General features: G+C 55.3%; 1 long non-coding RNA gene across 1 annotated transcript; it reads left to right on the top strand.

Annotated features, from left to right (window-relative positions):
• Positions 1–1,505: 1,505 nt before the first annotated feature.
• LOC135329576 (uncharacterized) lies at positions 1,506–3,468 on the top strand. Its single transcript, XR_010391130.1, has 2 exons — positions 1,506–2,505; positions 3,205–3,468. It is a non-coding gene; the product is annotated as an uncharacterized LOC135329576 (long non-coding RNA).
• The last annotated feature ends 2,798 nt before the right edge of the window (positions 3,469–6,266 follow it).

The following is a 6,266-nucleotide window of genomic DNA, read 5'->3' as shown; positions in this document are numbered from 1 at the left end:
TCCGCGGCCGCCGGAGCCCAGAAGCAGTGCAAAGGGAAGCTGACAGGGCATTAAATGACTCTCAAGTCAGGTTTGTTTAGAACTTTTCAATTTCAAGGAATATATATATATATATTTTGGGGAAAGGGTTGACTTTCAGTTCAAATCCCATTAATAAATGTCTCCTTGGTTCTTACGTTGAGCTGATTTGATCTGCAGAGTGTATACAGAAGAGTAGCTGGACGGCCCCACAAAAAATGCCCTCGTGGGCACTTCACAGGCAGCCTGCGCGGGTGTCGCGGCCGACCTGCTCGCTGCTCGTAGGCAAGCGCTGGGGAGGGCGTTTTCCCTGGGCAGGGCAGAGGCCAACGGTGCCGCGAGCCCCGGTGCCAGGCGCGTGCTGGGCTCCCGCAGCTGCACGGCAGCTTGTCCCGGCGGCTGCCGCTGCTGCAACACCCCGGGGCTGTCGTGCTCTGGCAAACAGTGCCCCAGTTTTGCAAAGCTGAGCCTTGCAAGCAAGGGACTGGGCATTGTTTTTGCACATGGAGCTCATAAAGGCAATAGAACAAAGTCAGGAGGGAAACAAGATATCGTTAAGATGCAGGACTGTGTTGCATGTAGGGCTATGGAAAAGGAAGATCTCTGTAAATGGAGGTTAAAAGCCTTGGACGTGGGTCTCGTGGCTCCATGTGCATGTCCTTCATCAGCAGATTACTGGCACTTGTGCCCTGGAGGAGGATCAGACTCGTTCCTCACAGAAAGCCTCACAGGAGCTTCGGTTCAGCCTCACAGAGAACAAAAGCGTTTCTGAGAGCCTGGGCTGGCACTGCTGGAGAGCGTTTCCCATTGCCACCTCCCCTGGGACAGGCGTTATGGGGAGGGGACCAGCGGGAGGTGATTTTCTCTGCACTCTGGTGCATACCCAGAAGCAGGGCGGGAGCAGACTGTGCCCTGCCTCCACCGTCCCCTGTCCCTGCCGCTCGGCTGCTGCCCGCGGCCAGCCGGGCTCCCCGTGGCTCCCTGCGGGTCGCCAGCTCTGTGCTGCACATCAAAAAGCGTTTCTTCCACAGCGTGCCCTGATCCCGTCAAGCTGAGGTCCCTGCTACGCAGCCACCACCACTGCAGCTGCCCTTCCTCTTCTGGTCCCTGGGTCTGGTTCCTCTTCTTCCTCACCCAAGCTGGGGTGAGCGCGGGCAGAGGCCGCTGCAGTTCGGAGCGAGGTTCCCCAGCACGGCAGGCGAGAGGAGGCCTGGAGAGCCGGGATGGAGCTGCCCTGTGTCCTGCTCTCGGCGGCCAGCATTTCGAGAGGAGGGAAGAGCTGCAAGCCCAGCTCGCAGAGCCCTGGCAGCCTGCGTGTGCCAGCACACGCTCAGCAGCTGGCAGGGAAAGCGGGACGGGCAGGACAGGAGCACCGTGCAGGCCCCGAGCGGCCCCAGGACAGTGCAATCTGTGCCAGCGCAGGCTTTGCGGTGGCTTGCAATGAGACATAGTGATGCAAATGGATCCTAACTGGCTGAGAGGGAGGCAGAGGAAGTCCTGCCAGCTCTATCGTCCCTCTCCCAGGATGCTCCACCGGAGCAGGCCAAGTGTTCATCTATCATGATGCTGCTGGAAGAGGCCAGACCCCTGTGAGCTGAGGACTCACTGTTTCCCGGTTTGGATGCCTCTGCTTTGCAAAAGAGAAACAAGGCTGATTCTGCCCTCCTCGTGTGGGACCCAGCAGCCCCTGTGAAGTGAGAAGCATCTGCTCTCCCTGTGGTCATGCATAAAAGAGATTTGCAAAGTTAGCTTAGCTTTTAAGTCAATTCATCAGCAGAGCTGCAGGTGTCAAAATGGGTTAGGAGAAGAAAATCTCAAGGAAATAAGCAGATGGGTGATGAGCAGCCAGCAAAACAAAATCACCATAGTGCTTTGTCCTGCTTTGCTGGAGCAGCTGATAAGCTCGTAGCGCATTGCAAACACTGGGGGACAAATCCTGCTCCCTCTGTCACGAACAGGACAGGACTTGGCCCCAGGCAGCAGGTTTCCCCAGCTCACCCTCTGCAAGGCGGGAGTGCATCGCCGCAGAGCACTGGGTTTGGCAGGAACTTGGCTGCAGTGAAGGGCCCATTGGCTCCTGGCTCATAATGTAAGGGAATTCAGAAGTGCTTTTGAGGATCTGAAGGAAAAGAAAGGAAGGAAGAAAGGAAAAAGGAGGTGAGTGTAAGAGCTTGGGAGTTTCTGAAGTAGCAGCAACACCCCATGATCAGTGCTAGGAGCAGGTGGGACAACACCCACGTCACTCATCACAGCGTGGTGACACTGCTGTCAGCAGACAGATAAGCAGCTCTTCCTTGTGTGACTGATACTCCAGCATGCGCTTCTGGCCCAGATCCCTTCCCACAAGGCTGGCTGCGGTGGCGGAGGCAGGAGAGCTGCTGCACAAGGAACCCGCAGGAGAAGCGGCTGCGGCAGAGCCAGGACGGGAACGGAGGAGCTGCGACATGCCGTGTTCCCCGCTGCATGCCCACCCGAAGGCCTTTTCAGGTGCAAATGGCAGGTTCTCCCAAAGAGCAAAGCCAGTCCTGTTATCCCTGTTTCATGAATAAATGCAGACAAAGAGGGGGGTGAAGTGAATTGTTCCGGCTCGTAAGAGGCACGGAAGGCCGTGCAGAGCCAGAGGACCGCGTTTCCCCAGGGAGCAGGTCTTCAGATGCTGTTGCTGTGCTTTCCTGTCCAGCAGAGTCCTTGGGTCCGGTCCTGCCACTGCCTGAGGCCTCGCTCCTGCAGCATGTGGCCCGAGCGGGCCCCGTTTTAAGATGTGCCTTGTGTGCCAGCAGCTCTGCAGAGCCTGGCCTGCGAGACACGCGTGGGGCGAAGGCCATGGGGAAAAGAGGGAGGCAAAGGGTCCCTGTTCACCACGAGACTCGGCCTTCTTCAGCCACCGCGGTGCAAGCCGTGTGAACCGGGAGTTTCCAGGGCAAAGGGAGACGGGGCCGGGGCGCAGCGGGGGCTGCAGATCTTCCTGCGCCCACCGCTGACCGCAGAAAGTGTCCTGAGGACAGGAACTGAGAGAACTGGTAGAGAGTCAAGAGAGCAGCTGAGAAAACACATTAATGCAACATAAAGAATGTCTTTGCTTCCCAATGATCTTTTTTATTACTATTATTTATTCATTTATACACTGCTGCTTTTCTTTTTTTTCTCTCTCCCTCTCTCTCTCTCTTTTTTTTTTTTCCCTACCAGGCCTTTCAGTGCCTCATACCACCCTCTCTACCCCTGGAGACTGCATTTAAACACCGCCTGATCTGCAGGCAAGGACCGAAGGGAGCGTTGGTAGAAAGTGCAGGCAAGACCATCGGCATGCCTGACACATGCTGTAACTCCGCGAGCAGCGCAATGCCACGGCCGCTCGCTGGATCCGGCCACAACTCCTCCATCGTCCAAATATTTAGATTCTAAAAAGGCTAGGATAGAAACACCAAGAAAAATAAATATTTTACAAACACAGTAACCGAAAACCTAAACAGGAACCCGCTGCTTCGCTCTGCCCGGTTCATGCTACTGAATTAGAGAGCGCTGCGCATATATTTCACAGCTGTGGCACTGACACTGTATTTCCTTACAAAGGAATGCTATGTGGCTACGGCATAACATCAGGCAACTTTTATGTAGTTTGGGGAATGAAACAAGCTTATCTTGGGATGCCGGACAGCTTGTGGCCTGGTAACGGCACGTCATTCCCTGCCGTGGATGGGCTCAGGAGCTCCAAGCCGGAGGCTGAGCAAACCCAAAGGGCGAGCAGGAGGCTGGACCTGGCAAAACTCCGGGTTGGAAGCCGCGCGGATTAAGGCGGTGGTGGTCGATATGGCATGCGTGGTGGGGAGGAGCTGAGGGCGGCGTGGAGCCCGGCATGCCAGCAGGAGCAAGAGGACCTCAGGGTCCTGAGAGGGTTTGGCAAGGGGATCTTGCAAGGCTCCCAGGAGCCCTTTCATGCTTTGCTTTAAAACGCCCCAAGCCCAGGGCCTCTGCACGCCCCTCTGTGCCCTACGCAAGAGCAGGTGCTCAAGCTGACAAAACAGCTCCCGCATGAGGTTGAAGTGTGCTGGGCTGCCGAGGTTAAAAATACACGAGGTCCCTGCAGGACCCAGACCCCAGGCAGAGGGCAGCTTCTGCCGTAGGCTCGGGCTCTGAGAAGCAGCAGCCTGGGAGCCGTTTCATGCGTGCTGGCATCTCCTGCGGGGTCTGGCGAAGCAGCCCAACCCTGTGTCTCAGACTCGTATATCCGCATGTACCATCCTTGCATGACCTGTCACCTTACTCGTGTCCATCAAACTCTATAGTCTTTCTACTTAAATATTGCTAGTGCTTGTTGTGTCTTCACTGGGATAGAAACGGTCTATATCCTATTCACTGGCATTATATAACTGCCACCAATGATGGTCATTCTCCTCTCTCCTTTGGAAGTCACCATTTTTTTTTGGTAGGCAGTGCTTTTGGCTCCTATTTGTGGTCTCCCCAGAACAAAAGAGCTCTTGTCCCTTGGACTTGTCATTTAGCAATCACTTCTAACCGTGGTGGATGCCTCGCAGAGCCCTCCCTTTCCAGGAGAGAACCAGGAGGGCATCTAGTCCCAAAGGGACGAAGAACAAGAAGCGACAGTGAGTGGTGGTGTGGGTGGTTGCTTGGGTCACCAAGGGACCTACTGCAGATTCCTCCTGGGCATGGCCTTGCTCCTCCCTGTATGCTGCCTCTCACTGATGAAGACACAGCATGTCTGTGTGTTTTCTGGCTGCTCTGCACATTTCCAGGGCGTTTCGATGCTGGTGGGATGTTTCTCTGCTCAGAGTGTTTTCTGAGCTCATTTTTAGCGCTGATGCTCAGGGACTGTTCAGCGCCCAAGGCGCTTGCAGCAGCTTGGCATTTTCCTCCGCAGCTCCAGCTGGGTGGTCATGAGAATCACACGCATTTCACTGCATCCTGCCCAAATGCTGAGTCCAGAAAGCTGAGGCCTTAAAGGCACAATTTCCTACACCACAGTAACTCCCTGACACTCACTTTTCTCTGTCCCATATACACATCAAAGCGCAGCATATGGACTAGGGGATGCTGCTTATGAATGGGTCGTGTACTATGGGTAGACCTTGCTTTCAGTCCTCTGCCATGGCTCTTGGGCAGCTCGTAAAGAGTAGCTGCCACCACACAACTCTCTTGGTTCACACCAAATGGCTCATCTGGTGGCGTGGCAAAGGAGTGAATCAGCTCAAGGTGTTTTATTGGCCTCGATCCTAGAGCTAGGACAGGATCTAGGCTGAGGATCCTTACCCTGCCCTCCTCGCAGCAGGCTGAGCGCTTTCCATCAGTGCGTTAAGTGTCTGGGCTAACATCTGCCACGTGTTGTTTGTTCTCTTGTTCGCTCCTCAGGGGAGAGGTACGTGTGCGGTGGAGTGCTTTGTTTTGGTAGTTGTGCTTTTTTGTTGTTGTTGTTATTTTTAATCCGCATATTGTTCTGGATTTGCGTCAGAGACAGCAGGTTGGAGAAATGTGCCTGGCTTTTTGAGCAAAATGTGTCAAGGTTGGAAATGGCCTCGGCTCCTGGGGGAGAACATGCTGCCTCCAGCATGGTTTCACTCTTGCCCTATGGCAGAGTCCCGCTGCGTCTAGCAGGGTGGGGAGAAGAGCTGTTAGCCTTCATCCTGTTGCTTCAGGCAGTTTTTAAGCACTTTCCACTTAGAGCTCAAACACCAGGACAAGGCCTTGGCGGAAAGCTCGTGGAAGAGCAGAGTAGAGGTGAAGTGTGCTCACGGTGACAGAGCACATGGTGCATTTTGCTGCTGTTGCTGCACAGAGCTGGAGGCCCAGCTGCCCCCTCGGGAGCACAGCACCGGGAGGGCCCTCGCGGGGTGCCAGGCCCCTGGTGACACGGTCACGGCAGCCCAGGCCCCAGCGCGCCAGGCTGGTGGCACCCAGCCTCGCCCCTCCTGGAAGCCAGGAGGTCCTGGCCCGGGTGGCACGAGGGATCCTGCATGCTTTAGGGCCAACGAGACACATCACACACACGTCAGTGGCAGAAACCGGCGGGGTGGAAATATTGCAGTCCGGCTTCCACTTGCCTGATGAGTGGCAATAAAAGCAAATAAAGTCAATACTGAGAGCTCAGATGAAGCTGACTTGGCTCTAAAGCAGCGTGGCCAAAGATAGGTGGAGTAATGGAGGGAGCAGTGTTCACTCAGCACAGCCCTTAGAAAAGGGACGAGGAGGAAACCCAGACACGGCAACCTCCTCCTCTCTCGTGCCTTGCCTCAGTC

This window comes from Dromaius novaehollandiae, chromosome 11 (genome assembly GCF_036370855.1).
Source record: "Dromaius novaehollandiae isolate bDroNov1 chromosome 11, bDroNov1.hap1, whole genome shotgun sequence".
Taxonomy (NCBI): domain Eukaryota; kingdom Metazoa; phylum Chordata; class Aves; order Casuariiformes; family Dromaiidae; genus Dromaius; species Dromaius novaehollandiae.
Note: the sequence above shows the minus strand (reverse complement) of the source record. Positions and strands in the feature narration are given on the sequence as shown.